The 14,364-nt window shown below is 39.4% G+C and overlaps 1 non-coding gene across 1 annotated transcript; it reads left to right on the top strand.

The window, feature by feature from the left end:
- Window positions 1-13,871: 13,871 nt before the first annotated feature.
- LOC141644952 (small nucleolar RNA R71) lies at window positions 13,872-13,978 on the top strand. The gene has a single exon (XR_012544551.1). It is a non-coding gene; the product is annotated as a small nucleolar RNA R71 (small nucleolar RNA).
- The last annotated feature ends 386 nt before the right edge of the window (window positions 13,979-14,364 follow it).

The following is a 14,364-nucleotide window of genomic DNA, read 5'->3' as shown; positions in this document are numbered from 1 at the left end:
GTTTATTTGATTTACTATTTTAGGAAGGTCATACTAGGATTTTATCGTTTTTGCTTTGCATTTGTTTTATATGTTTGCATGCATAGCCAAATCGCCATAACTACACATGCATATCATTTTATCGAGTCATCAACCGTGTCAATTATAATTATCGTAGTTCACCGGTTTAGTTCAATTAAAACGAGATAGATAATAAATTGACATGACCTCTCACAAAATAATAATTGAGAATTAGCCTTACCAAATAGTAGAACCATGAGCCCCAATTTCATAAGGAAGTAGGCACGGCTCACCGGGGTGCTAAACTTGTTATGTTGGGTAAGTGGATGGTAAATTGTTACTACATCGAAATTTGAATTGATCTCAACGGAAGTATTCGTGACCATAGTCGCATGTGTTACGGGCTAAAGATAAATATTAAAGTAATTTTATCGACCGAGAGTTCTAGAAGTAGAATCGATTAAAGAGTTACTCCACCGAGTTATATTGATAAGGGATGAATCGGCTCACCGTGCCCAAGTTGATATGAATTTGAATCTCGGGATCATTTATAAAGAGGTCATTATATAAATGCTAAAACATTCTTAAATGTTTTATAATATAACGATGAATGTTTGATTTTCTCACTATTTCGTTATTTTATGTTGTTCTTTATTATCGCTCCTACTCATATATGATATCAATTCGATTGTAACACGAGTCTCTATTAAACCACTATTCATAATGACAAAGAATCTCTTTCTAAAATTGAACCATATCATAGGTTGTGGACTAACTCCATAGGAATCGTTCTATTCCATAGAACTAGATAGGAGTCGTCCTATGCAAATACAAGATTAGTATCTTAAAATTCCTAACATACCTATGTATGATTTCTTGTGAAGAAATATGAATACAAGTAGTACTTAGTCAAAAGATGTTTTGATAATATCTTCTATACATACATGGTTCAAAAGTCTTATTGCTCAAACCAATCACTTGTCATCAAATACTTAAGTTGTTAAGCACATGACGATATAAAATTGATTAGATTAACCAATTATCACTTTAAAAGTAATTCTTGTGAATAATTAACTAGGAATGTATATGAAGATAAGTCTTCATCAAGTAGAAATTCTTGAACTGAGTGGGAGCAATAAGAAGTAAAGTATCTATCTTAATTGTTAAGGATAGAACTAGGCTTGAAAGAGAAAGTGTTAGACACTAAAAATAGAGACAAATTCCTAAATAAGCAAAGATTAAGGAAGTTGGTTGTGTGACACCAATATAGTCCTTCGTAAATATGTATGACATTATCATAGCCTTCTTGCCAAAAACCACATCATGAGTATTTGATACAAATTAGTGGATTTCATCATCATATTGGGCATTATCATATGATGACTCGCAAGAATATGTTCAAAAAATTTGCATGAATAGAATTAGGGTAGTTGCCATTTCATCAATGAGCATATGAATGTTGTAGTGTACTCATTTTAGTTTTGTATTTAGATATATACCTCAATAATTGTTATGATGTTAATATGTCGAAATAAGAATATAATTTGTAGTTTTGCACAAAAGGTAAAGGGTTTTACCAATATGCAATTAAAACAAGTGTTATACCCTTACATACCACGATTAAGTTTATGGTGAGACCATACAAATCAAGGTAATTATATTCAAACTAAAAATGTCATACATGTTGTATAAGACTCAAATTGGTGAACCCTATTATTTCTCGATTCTCGATTGAAATTGCTCATAGAGACTAGTTTTGACTAGCGTCTCAAACCACTTGATTGAGAATATCTTGGTCTGTGTGAATCTTGTATTCAAAGCAAGATTAATTCATGACTTCTTTCTAGAAAAGAATTATGAATAAACTATGATATTCACCCTATTTACACTTTGAAGTGTATGGTCGAATACAATTTCAATCAAAAGGGGTTATTACTTCTTCATCTCTTTTACTAATGAACTAGGTAGATACTTGGTATCCACTTAATGAGGTAAGAAGAGAAATTCTATGAATAAGTTCAATCAATGTTAAAAGTATCATAACCTAGAAATTATGACCAAAGTATTAGTACTTTGTTAATATTAAGAACAATAATGTGAAGACATTTATATGCACCAAAAGGAGTGTGATATGGTATCACAAGTTCACCTTCATAATATTAAAAGGTGAAAAAGAATCCTATGCGATATGATTGTATCTTTACTGTAAAATTGGAAGTTGTTTCTATCACAATTTGTCTAGCATTTATTTATTTCACTAAATCCAATCATAGTTAAAGCAATCAAGTACAGTTCATATATGATATGATTAGGCATGGTACCTAAGTTGTAGCTTGTTTCAAAAGAATACATGTGGTCTCTCTTCCTACATGATCACGAGAACAAAGGGTTTATGGCTCGTGATGCTGTCTATTAGAGATAAGAGGATTATCTCTTATAGACAGAGTGGGAGAAAATGTTCAAGAGCCACAAACTGAGAATAAGACGTAGGAAGACGTTCCTTCCTGGTCAAAATCAGTAAATATTTCTTCGAAATCTAAGTGGACAGGAGTTATGTTTTTTTAGAAAATAACAAACCTGTAACTTATTATAATGCTTTATCTAGTTTCAACTCCGCAAAAGTCCGAAGCAAGCATAAACATGAAAATGTTTATTTAGCTTGGTTGGTTGGTGGCAAGGGTTTTACACGCAACAACAATGCTTCATTGTATTCGGATATGATTTGATATAGTTGGATTTTAAAATCATCTTGCAGGAGTTTTGTAAATCGCAACTATCCTAAAGTAGGATGCGAACTTGAGAGGAAGTCTTAAGTAGATATCAAAGAGTTGAAATCATGTGAAACATTTCTTGAATTACCGAGTAGTTCTGTTTATACATGGAGTTTAGTGGGAGTAATGTGGTGTTATTAGTCTTATATGAAAGGGTCATATTGATCATTCTGAATGATGGAAGACTTAGGAGAAGAATAATACATCTCTAAGATATCCAGACCTATAAAGATAGTGCTGTGAGGATATTAGCATTAAATGAATATTCTTATATTGATAAGAGTCTAGTCATGTTCAAAGGTATTGAACATGTAGAAATTGAATCCACTTGCTTCCGCTGCGAGATTAATTCATTACGCTTAGATGTATTACCATTCATAAATTTCGTATACTTGGAGTATGACGAAAAGTTACAAATCAAATTTTTGAGAGAAGTCTCAATATAGCCATATAGTTCATTGGTTAGTTCTCTTGGAGCACTAAAGAAATGAAGCTAAGTGATTAGAATTGATATGGATTTATGTGCAAGCAGTTACACGATAACCATATTCTAATCACACTAGGATGGTTAGAGAACCATCTTGGCTATATTATTTAAGGAGAATATCTGTTAGATACGCTCTGGGCAGTAGAACAATGAGAGATTTACAACGAAAATTGAGTACACTTGCAATTATAAAAAAAATGCAAGTAGGAAGGGATGTTATTAGGATTCGGTTTTATGAATTGGAGGAACCATGGTAGTTCGTTCCAACAACCGAAGGTCCTATCCCTGCACACTGTGACGACAGTGGGAGTGATTCCAAAGCTAAGGAAGCTATATCTAGATTAGATCTGGACACGTACTCAAAAGGTTGTTATGATAAAGATTATATAAAGGGAAATGGTACAAGGTTAGGGAAAGTGCAAAGTGTTGCTAAAACTTGCTAACCAAGGCCTTTTCATAGGCTAAGCATGATAAGTCATGCCATTTCAATTGAGTTGAGATGTATAGTTATATTCAATATTGAGTATGGATTATAGATTATGTAGTAATTGATATGGTATCAATTTTACATATGTGATAATGCATTCATCGTTTATCGTTTAAGTTTTACTAAAACTCTTTTATTACTTTGTTATATCCAAATAGGTTGTAAGGACAACGTTGAACCCTATTAAAGTGTACTGGATTAACATTGTATTGTCCCCTAGTTGCTTATATGAGGTGACGTCTCGAAGTAACTAGAGTGTGATGTGATTGATGGCAAGTTCAAGTGCCATAAAGTCATGAGAGATGACTAGTCGATCACATAGGCAGACTGTATGGGACACTCTGTCGGGCAATAACTACTTATAGAGTTCTGGCAATTTTTATAGCTTGGTCGTGGCGAGAGCTACTATAGTATTCTTGTGAGTCGATTCTTTAACTAAAGATTATTCGCCTAAGATGGCACAGTTTCAGAGTGACTTTGATTTATGTTCTACGACCTTCGTAATTGGGGTCAAATGGGTATGTTTTGGGTCATGATAAGCTATGGCTATTCGAAGGGAAGAGTGCAATAGGAATTGTCCATCCCTGTCGGGGTTATCTTATATCTCAAGGCCACTCGAGGAGTAATGAACTAGAAATGCGTGGCCACTCTCGGAAGGTATCTACGGTAGATAATTCCGGTCAGACAGTTATTCTCCAGATCGAGGAAACCACTCTGGATATGATCAAATGCAAGTACGACCTGCAAGACACCTTGCATTGATTGGGAGATTGTAATAGGACAAGAGAATTGGTGACGCACACTTGTCGCGGACAAGTGGGAGATTGTTGGAGTATGTGTCCTCGACAATAATGCGATCACATGTTTAAATCTCATGTTAAGAATACATAAGGGTAAGTAATATTTTATTGTCAACTGATCCACATTAATCGGTAATGATTGGCTGACTAGAGTTTGACATTACTATCGTGTGACGGTGGTGATCAGTTGATCCCTTAAGGTCATACCTCTAGAGAAACATTCTTAATTGATTAATTAATTAAATGTATGACGATACAAGTTAATTATGTAATACTACGGATTTATGAGTCTCTGGGTACTCTATCGAGTAGGCCTTACTATGTCGAGTAAGGGTGTGTTGCGTTTTATAAATAGTTTCTGACCTGTTGGGTACTCGATCGAGTAACGTTGATACTCGATCGAGTAAGGGGGCACTCGATCGAGTACCTCAGCTACTCGATCGAGTAGCCGGTTTACGGGGGATGATTTCTCGGGTTTTGTTAATAATGCGATTAAGTATATATTTACTTCCGTCACTTTTATTTAAACACTTTTAAAACCTAATTGCTTTCAAAAAGATAAATCAAACTACGTTCTTCGCATCAATCGCATTGTTGGCAAATCCCGGAGCTTGGAAGGTCGGATTTTACCTTTCTTTACACCGTTGTGATCCTTGCGTCGAGGGTAAGATCTACGTACCGTTTTTGTAGCATTTCATTAAAGTTGGTTAAACCCTAATATGGGGATTTGGGGGTTTTGTTGTATTTTTTGATTGGTCGTGATTATATGTTTGTATGTTAGGAGGAGGATTCGTAGAGGAAGCTTTTTGATATCAGCTGTGAGACCGTCTGATTGTGTTACTTTCCAGGTAGGGTTTCCCTACTCAGTATTAGTCCCATAATGCATTGTTGGTGTTATGTGATTGTTGATTGTTATCGTATTCGTATTGAGACGGTTGTTGATTGATTGTTGTTTGATGGTTGTGATTGTTTGTCTCTGGTTCTCGAGATGCGTTCTCGGCTGAGTAGAGTCACTTGCGGGAGTGGCTTCACGCCCTAGTTTCGCCCTCCGTGGAACCTACCACGGGAGGGGATGTGCACATTAATCAGACAGGGTTATCGCTCGGTATGATGAGCGGGGATTTGGTGAGTACGGCTGCGGTCCCCCACTGGCAGGGCTGGACCAGTGGACAGTCGGTGACGGAGATTGATTGGAGTGGGTGTGATTGTGTGTGACTGTTTGAGCTGTGTTGTTTACTGTACTGTTGGTTATATAAATTGTGTGATTAGTATTGACCCCGTTTAATGTTTTAAAAACTGTGGTGATCCATTCGGGGATGGTGAGAATTTATTGAGCAGGTATGAGTCGAGTTACTGGGATAGCTGGGATGTGCCACCGTCTGATGATAAAAGTCTTCCGATGTAGCTTTAGTAGTTCAATAAACATTTCAGTTAGCTTATTAGACAGTTGGTTTGAGAACTTGTATTCGTATTTTGGATTTGGTTTTGGATTGTAACCTTTCACTAAAGTATTACTATTTAAATGTTGTTTCGTTATTGTCTGATGATTATCATTGCCTCGGGTAACCGAGATGGTAGCATCCTTATACCTGGGTGGTCCTGGTAAGGCACTTGGAGTATGGGGATGTTACAAAATGGTATCAGAGCGACGATCCTGAAACCTGTAACCAATGAATCTAATGAACATAGGGAGTCAATTAAAATGAACCCGGGGTAAAGGTTGTAGGAGCTAATGCAAAGGTTTGGGAGACGTCCTAAAGTCGCGAACTCGCCATACAATTTTGAACCGGTCACATGGGGGGGTATGTGTCAAGGTCGAATGTGATGCTTGTTAGCTTGTATGTGGATGTGATGATGTATGTTGTAATTGTTGGATGTTTGGAGTAGAAGTTGAGATTGTAAATGAAAGGTTGGTGAAGTATCTAGAACTGTTGTTTGAACAAGAAGCATGTTGGATGTTTACTATGTGGCGTTTGATAATATGATATAGTTGTTTTGTTGATCATAGAAAAGCTTGGTAGAATTGCATGCTTAACTATTTTATATGTCGAGTTTATAAAGTTGCATAGTATGTTGGGATATGTGAGATAGTATGCGGGTAGTATATACGAGTCAGCATGACTCGATCGAGTAAGGGGATACTCGATCGAGTAGGTGAGATACTCGGTCGAGTGGGTCTGACTCGATCGAGTGGGTATTTGACGTTTTTACAACCAGAATCGTGTTTTTGGGTACTCGATTGAGTACATAGGGCACTCGATCGAGTAGGGGGTCACTCGATCGAGTAGCTATGCTACTCAGTCGAGTATGTTAGAGATCAGAAAATCTGTTTGGGGTCTGATGTCGAGGCACTCGATCGAGTATGTTGGGCACTCGATCGAGTAGCCTCTACTCGATCGAGTAGGTTTAGGCACTCGACCGAGTGTGTTCTGGGCAGTCCGCTTTCATGTTTTGAGGTTTTAGTGCGTATGATTATATCTACCCTTTCTTATATAGTTTCAAGATGCCGTCCAAGAGAAACGCTTTGTATGCGAGAGCTGAGACCATGAACATAGATGATATCGTTAAGATGTTTGAGCATCAGGATGCTCTTACAGAGGCCTTAAAGAAAGTGGGAAAGGACAAGGAGGTTGATCACTCTAAGATCAGCCTTTATATAGCGAGGTTTAACCCAAAAGAGTACAAGGGAACCGGGGAACCGAATCTTCTTGACAACTGGCATCGTGAGATGGAGAACATACTAGACCTGGTTCACTGTCCTGATGAGATGAGAGTAGAACAAGCTGCGTTCTACCTGAGGGAAGCAGCTGGCGAGTGGTGGGATAAGGTGAAGGTGAGTGCTAGGGAGATGTATGCGAACCAGGGCTTACCTGCTATACCTTGGGAAGAGTTTCGGAGGGCTATGAGGAAAGAGTTTATACCGGAGCATGTGAGGAGTAAGCTGAGAGAGGAGTTTGATGGGTTTAAGATGACATCTGATATGTCAGTTGCTGAGTACTACAAGCAGTTTAATGAGAATTCTTGGTATGCTGAGGATATGGGTTTGAGTGAGGAGAACCTGGCGCTGAGGTTTGATAGGGGGTTAACCCCTAAGATCATGAATAAGCTACCCGTGGGAGTCCTTACTGATGTTAAGAAAGCTTATGAGAGGGCTGGGAGAGCTGAGAGGTTGGTGGAGATGGCTCAGGAGAGAGTGAGCAAGAAAAGAAAGTGATACCCGTCGTTGTGAGCACCAAAAATAAAATTTATATTTCCTATTAAAACTAACCTAGGCTAGTGGTAACAGGGTCGAACCACAAGGAGGCGAATGTAATTAAAAGTTGTCTAAATTTAGTCTAAGGTAACAAGTGTGGGGGTTGATTTGATTTGGTCTATAGCTAAAGGCAATAAAAGACAATAAACTAAATAAACGGATAAAACAGATAAAAGAAGGGTACTAGGATGGTCGGTTCACTATAGTTTCGGCGGCAGCAAACTAAGTCGGTCTAAATCAAACACATGAGGCGGGAAAACAAGAGGTCCTCTCGGTTCACTCTTTACAGATAGCATCTTTCGATCTCACTATAAGTCCCTAATATCACTGATACTGACTTTCGTCCTGAAAAGTGACTGATAATCTAAACTGTACCTATCTTTCGATCTCAGCATAGTTTAGTCATTTTAATTGGTGGTCAATCAACTGTCCCTATATCTCGATCTAATGGGTCAGTCATATCCTAAACATTCAACTAGTCGTGTGCACTCGATTCGTCGAATAAAGAATTAAAACAATTAAAACAAAGGTAAAACCTCACGTGGTCAGTCGATCGACCAGGTATGGCAGTCGATCGACTGACGCGCGATTTCAGTCCATATTAATTTTACGCCGCCTAATCTATAGTTCCCCTACATCCTAGCACAAGCAATTTAGCTACTCATGATGACAACAATAAAATTAATGCAATAAACAGAAGAATTCATGCTTGAAATAATAGAACAAACGATTAACATGAAACGATAATTACGGTTTCGAGAAACTAACTAGCAATTTCTATACTATCAACGCAATAAAGATGAACTGAAATAAGAAAAAGGGAATACCGAAATTGCAGAGGAATTGTAACTAAAAGAATAAAAGAACGAACGAAAATCCAATGCGAAACAGTATTCCGAACCCTAATTATTGAATGTTGAAAGCTAACTAAAGAACTGTATAAAAAACTTGATCATTTTCTAACTGTTCTAGGTTACGTTATATAGAAAGTATACGTAACATAATTCCTAAACCTAATAATCGCTTTGGGCTTTGGAAAACTCGTTCTATATCTTCACGTCTGAGTAGCGGTTTGGTCGATCGACAGAGCATGGCGGTCGATCGACTGCACTGAGCTGAACAGTAGCTACTGGAACCCGTGTGATGGTCGATCGACTGAGGGTGCCAGTCGATCGACTGCTTTAGCTGGTAATCCGCTTTTAACTTATCGTGGATTTGTCTTTTGGGCCTTGAAATGCGCACCAAGCTCGTTCCATAAGTGAATACTTCACGTCAAATGCAATGCAAGGTACTCGGGGACGGATTTAGCTTGATTTCCGCTGAATTCTTCACGTTTCTGCAATAATGTACAAAAATACGGAAGTAGACGAGAATAGGGAGAAATGTAGCATAAACTACATGAATGAGCTCTTAAATGCGTGTAAAAAAGGGTGTAAAACATCATATAAAAGACACGCATCAAACTTCCCCAAACCAAACCCTTGCTTGTCCCCAAGCAAGAACTAAACTCGATCTAATGACCTAATGGAACGAGTTCAATCTCAGAGCGAAATGCAACATGTAAAGCCTAAACCAGTTTAATGCTACAACTAACAATCAATTAGCAATATGAATCATGCAAACGAGTTATAAGGTCGTTAAGAACTGCTGAACCGTCAACTGTAGAGACTTATCAAATTGGACTCTCACGGGTCGCTCATATCACACATAAGCACAGGTGAAAATATAAGAGGATAGAAAGAATTCATTTTGTAGAGACTCTCACCTAACTGCGACCTATAAGAACATGCCTGCAATATAATATGAAAGTAATCTCTATGACCGTACATATGCATTCCAACCAACAAATGACCATGACACATGCCGAGGTATATATGGATATGTGAGGTATGGGTAAGAAGAGGCAAAACATTTATGGAAATGTGGAGGTACAGGTGATCAAGCTAGTACCAAAACGGAACCATATGGCAACATCCAACTTCTTGCTCAAAATCAATCGAAATGGTGCTATTAGCAAGCACGAATCTCACAATCTCCAATATAAAAGCAATCAACCAACTCCCCATAAGATACTAATGCAACATGGGAGCAAAAATCGCCATAAAATAAAGACTTGAATTATGCGAAATGATTTTTTTTCCGGAACCCAGTCGATCGACCAGAATTGGCAATCGATCGACCGCTTGAACAGTATAGCGCTTTCTTATTTTTTTTTCTTTTTCGAATCATTTTTTCTTGTTCTTTTTTTTTCCTTTTTTTTTCTCTTTTCTTTCTTTCCTTCCTTTTTCATCTTCCCATCAATATCTCGAAAGAGCATATGCCACCAAAAACTAAGTAACAATCCCAACAACATAGACTACTAGCTTGACAAAGGACAGGCTAAATGTAGGATGTAGTAATGGGACAAAAAGGCTATTTTGGCAGTGTGAAGCTTATGGGCAAGAAGAATAAAGGGAAACCTCTACCACATGTGTCAACAAACCACAAACCGAATGCATACAGGTATTAAGCAGATCAAGTTCATATTTATGCATATTGATATGACATGTCTCATAAGGAGTAACTACTCACATTCCTAAATAAACTGGTCATAGATGACACCAGTTATAAGCTCTAAATCTCAGAAACATGATGTAGTTTGCCAAAAATCAAAGTCAAGTCTCAAGTTCAGCAAGAAATTTAACGAAAACTCGTAGACTATGCGAATGATTCCACTAATAACATGTCAATTAGCAAGGTTTAGGCATAAACAGGTGAAATTGCAATATCATCATTGAAATACTACCGTTCCGACTCGACCTATATGCTAAAATAAACATGCATTTTTTTGAAGTTTTTGAAATTTTTCAATTTTTTTTTTTTTTGATAATTTATATATATGAGAATTGAAATAAACAAATGCAAAACTGAAATGTAAACGTGAATGCAAGCAAATGATATGCGACGCAAAACCCTTCCCCAAACCAAATCGCACAATGTCCCCATTGTGCAAAATCATGTAATGAAGAAAAGAGAAACGGGAATTTGTGATAAAATAAAGAAATATGACATGAAGTGGAAATCGGGAACTCACAAGATTTTAAGCGCAGCAAAGGAAACCTCCCCAAACCAGCGTGAGCTAGGAGGTTTCAGTAGCCAACAGTGCTACCTATAAGTACCTGAAAGACAAACAAATACCACGCATAAAACCGAGAAAGCAATAAAGAAGCGATATTTTGTGCATAATTGAGAAAAATAGAAGAAATAAATAATATGACGGAAGATAAAGTGGAGTAGAAAACTCCCTCAATTCCGCAAATCGGCCAAACACAGCAGGGGAGAGGTTGTGAACAAGTACAGCAGTGCAGGGCGGTCGATCGACCACATCACTTAGTCGATCGACCAAGGTGAAAGGAACAGTAGCTCCTGGAAACTACAGCCCAGTCGATCGACCACATAGCCCAGTCGATCGACTGAAAATACTGCTGTAACTTTAGATTTCTTCGTATTTGCTCAATTACTTGAGCTAATGAGGTCTTAAAACCTGCAAGTGCACAATAATACGTGCCCAAAATTGCGCAAAACCCAAAGTAAAGTCTAAAGCACTTAAAAATCCTAAGCAACAAAAATAAATGCGAAGTCTCGCGCACACAAAAGCAATAAAAAGATAGTCTAACAAAAGCAAATAAAAGAAAGTTTTTTGATAAAGCATTTGATCAACTAATAGTTGATCAAGAACGGCCACGGTATGGCCCACTTGGCCGGCTTCTGGCTACAAGAGGTAGCCTCAATGGTGCTCATCTTATCAGCTGCACCCTTCTTAGCTTCCACGTCCGCGAGACTCAATGGGTCAACATGTCGGACATCATCCCAAGCAATCACCTCTTCGGACTCGTCGGAATCCAGATCAGACTCCGTTGCCTTGACCGGCTCATCTTCAACCTCCTCATCAGTGCCATAGCTAAGGCAACCAAGACCGCCTCGTGAAATGATTGGCTCCTTCACAGCTGGAGCAACATGCGGCGCTTCCTTCCCCAAACCAGCTCTTGCAATATCAAAAATAGACGAATCTTCCTCCAATTTGCTCCCAGTCTGGGGCGGAGGGGTTACGACAGGAATAGGAATAGAGACAGGCATATCAGAAAGCACAAAGTAGGATTTCTTTTCAGAAACCGTATTGCAAGTCACAGGCCACATGGGGTCTTTCTTCTTAGCAGGTTGGGCAAAAACAATGGAATGCTTCCCTACTTTGAAGGTCAAGGTTCCCGAACCAACATCTATGACTGCACCAGCAGTGTGCAGAAATGGTCTACCCAATATAATAGGAATGTGGGCATCCTCAGGCATATCAAGTACAACGAAGTCTACAGGGAAGAAGAACTTTCCTATTTGCACGGGAATGTCTTCTAAGACTCCTATATTTGGACCGCAGATCGGTCGGCCCATCATCTTGTCATGTCGGTCACTGCAAACCTAGTTAATTTGAGCTTCCTAGCAAGACTCAAGGGCATTACACTTATACTGGCTCCTAAGTCACATAATGCCTTCTCAATAGAAAAGGTACCAATGCTACAAGGAACGGAGAAGCTACCTGGGTCTTCTAGTTTGTGAGGTGCAGTGTGGGTTAGATAAGAACACGACTCCTTAGTAAGTGCGACAGTATGCACAGTTTCAAGTGACCGCTTTTTAGATAAAAGTTGTTTCATGAATTTAGTATAAGCGGGCACTTGGTTTACTAACTCGAGAAAAGGAACTTGTACATTCAAGCTACGAATAACTTTTTCAAATTTATTGAAAAATACTTGTTCCTTCGTCGGCACTATCGCTCTGGATATGGGGCTGTAAGAAGTAACTTAGCCCTCTCCTCTAAATCACGCATGCCGGCATCCGTAGACTTAGGCTGGAAGTCCACCACCTTCTCCTTGTTGAAGCTTGAGCCCTCTTCAGACCGTCTCAAATGTGAGCCATTAACCGACATCGGGTCATACTTCAGAACCGGGACTGACCCATCAGCATTCGGGTCTTGTCCCAATATTTTCGGGACTGTCGTACCCCGAAACAAGTGATCCCTCAAATTATTAGGCATCGGAGGACGAAAAGGTTCACTATCAGCAGCGGTTCCAGTCGATCGACCAGGTTGGTCAGTCGATCGACTGGCTTCAACAATACCAGAAGCTCCTGTTTGTCGCACTTCAGTCGATCGACCGGGTATGTCGGTCGACGACTGATATACCTGGTCGACGCCTTTTTCTTTCCTTTGTTCGTTCCAGCTTTGTTTTGACTCGGTTCCGGCTTATCTTTTTCAGCATTGTCCTCGACCATAGCAGGCCCCTCCAGGGTGGACCCGCTCCTCAAAGTGATGGCATTAAGGGTCTCCTTTTGGTCAGTTTGAGTCGGTAAATGTCCCGGAGCTCGAGTGGTATTCTTGCTAGCCAACTGAGCAATTTGGCTCTCTAGCAGTTTCATTCCGGCCTCTCTAGCTTGGGACTCTTTTTGCAGCATATTCTTCAACTCAGCAAACTCAGAATTTTAGGATTGTTGTTGCTGCGGCACATAGGGAGGTTTTTGAAACTGTTGTTGCTTATAAGGAGGCACATAAGTCTGCTGCTGCTGCTGCTGTGGAGGTTGAGTCGGATTCAGGACATTCTGGTTACTCCACCTCAAGTTGGGATGGACATTCGGCTCATAGTACGTGTTTGTCTGCCTGTAATGTTGAAAGGCGACAAGACTCGAAGGGACTAGGACAATTTTCTGAGACATGTCCCTCAGCTCCACATCTTCTACAGACGAAAGGACCGTCTGAAACAGCATTCACATGATACATCCATCCTTTTGAAGCTCCTCCCAATCGTATTTATCAAACCTCGCCGTGAGAGCCTCTAATGCAGCTACAGAAGGGGATTCAGCACTCCTCCTCTGATTACCTCTTGAATTCCCATATTCAGCTTTATGGGTGGCTAAGTCATCAATGATCTTCCACCCCTTAGTCTCTCCCATATTCTCAGCAAATCGGCCATTATTGCAATGACATCCAAAATAGCCCCTCGATCGTCATACGACCCGTTATAGGCGATTGCAAAGACTCCATTTTTCGAACCCATGGTGCGGAATAGTTCGCACCAGCTTCTTGAAACGGACCCATGCTTCATGGAAGTTCTCATCAGGTCCCTGTTTAAATCTCGTGATCTGAGCTCTAATGGCATTCGTCTTCGAGGCAGAGAAGTATTTCTTGTAGAATGCCAGGGCCAAAGAATTCCAGTCGGTGATCCCATGAGCGGCTCAATCCAGATCTCTGTACCACTCCCTTGCAGCATCACGGAGTGAGAATATAAACATAGTCTCCTTTATCTGGTCCTGGGTCACACCGGTCGGCGGGGGTATAGAGCAGCAATAATCAATAAATATCTCCATATGCTTGGCTGCATCTTCATTTGCGACACCCCGAATCTGGTTTCTCTCAACCAAGTTGATATAGGAAGGCTTCGGTTCGAATTTCCTATCAGCTCCAGGTAATTCGAACCCCTTGTATAGATTTGCAGTTGTCGGCTCAGAATGACTTGCTATAGTTGCTTCTTCAGCCATGACTG

Source organism: Silene latifolia, chromosome 2, assembly GCF_048544455.1.
Source record: "Silene latifolia isolate original U9 population chromosome 2, ASM4854445v1, whole genome shotgun sequence".
Classification (NCBI taxonomy): domain Eukaryota; kingdom Viridiplantae; phylum Streptophyta; class Magnoliopsida; order Caryophyllales; family Caryophyllaceae; genus Silene; species Silene latifolia.
The sequence above is the reverse complement of the archived record's forward strand: the minus strand, read 5'-3'. Positions and strand labels throughout refer to the sequence as shown.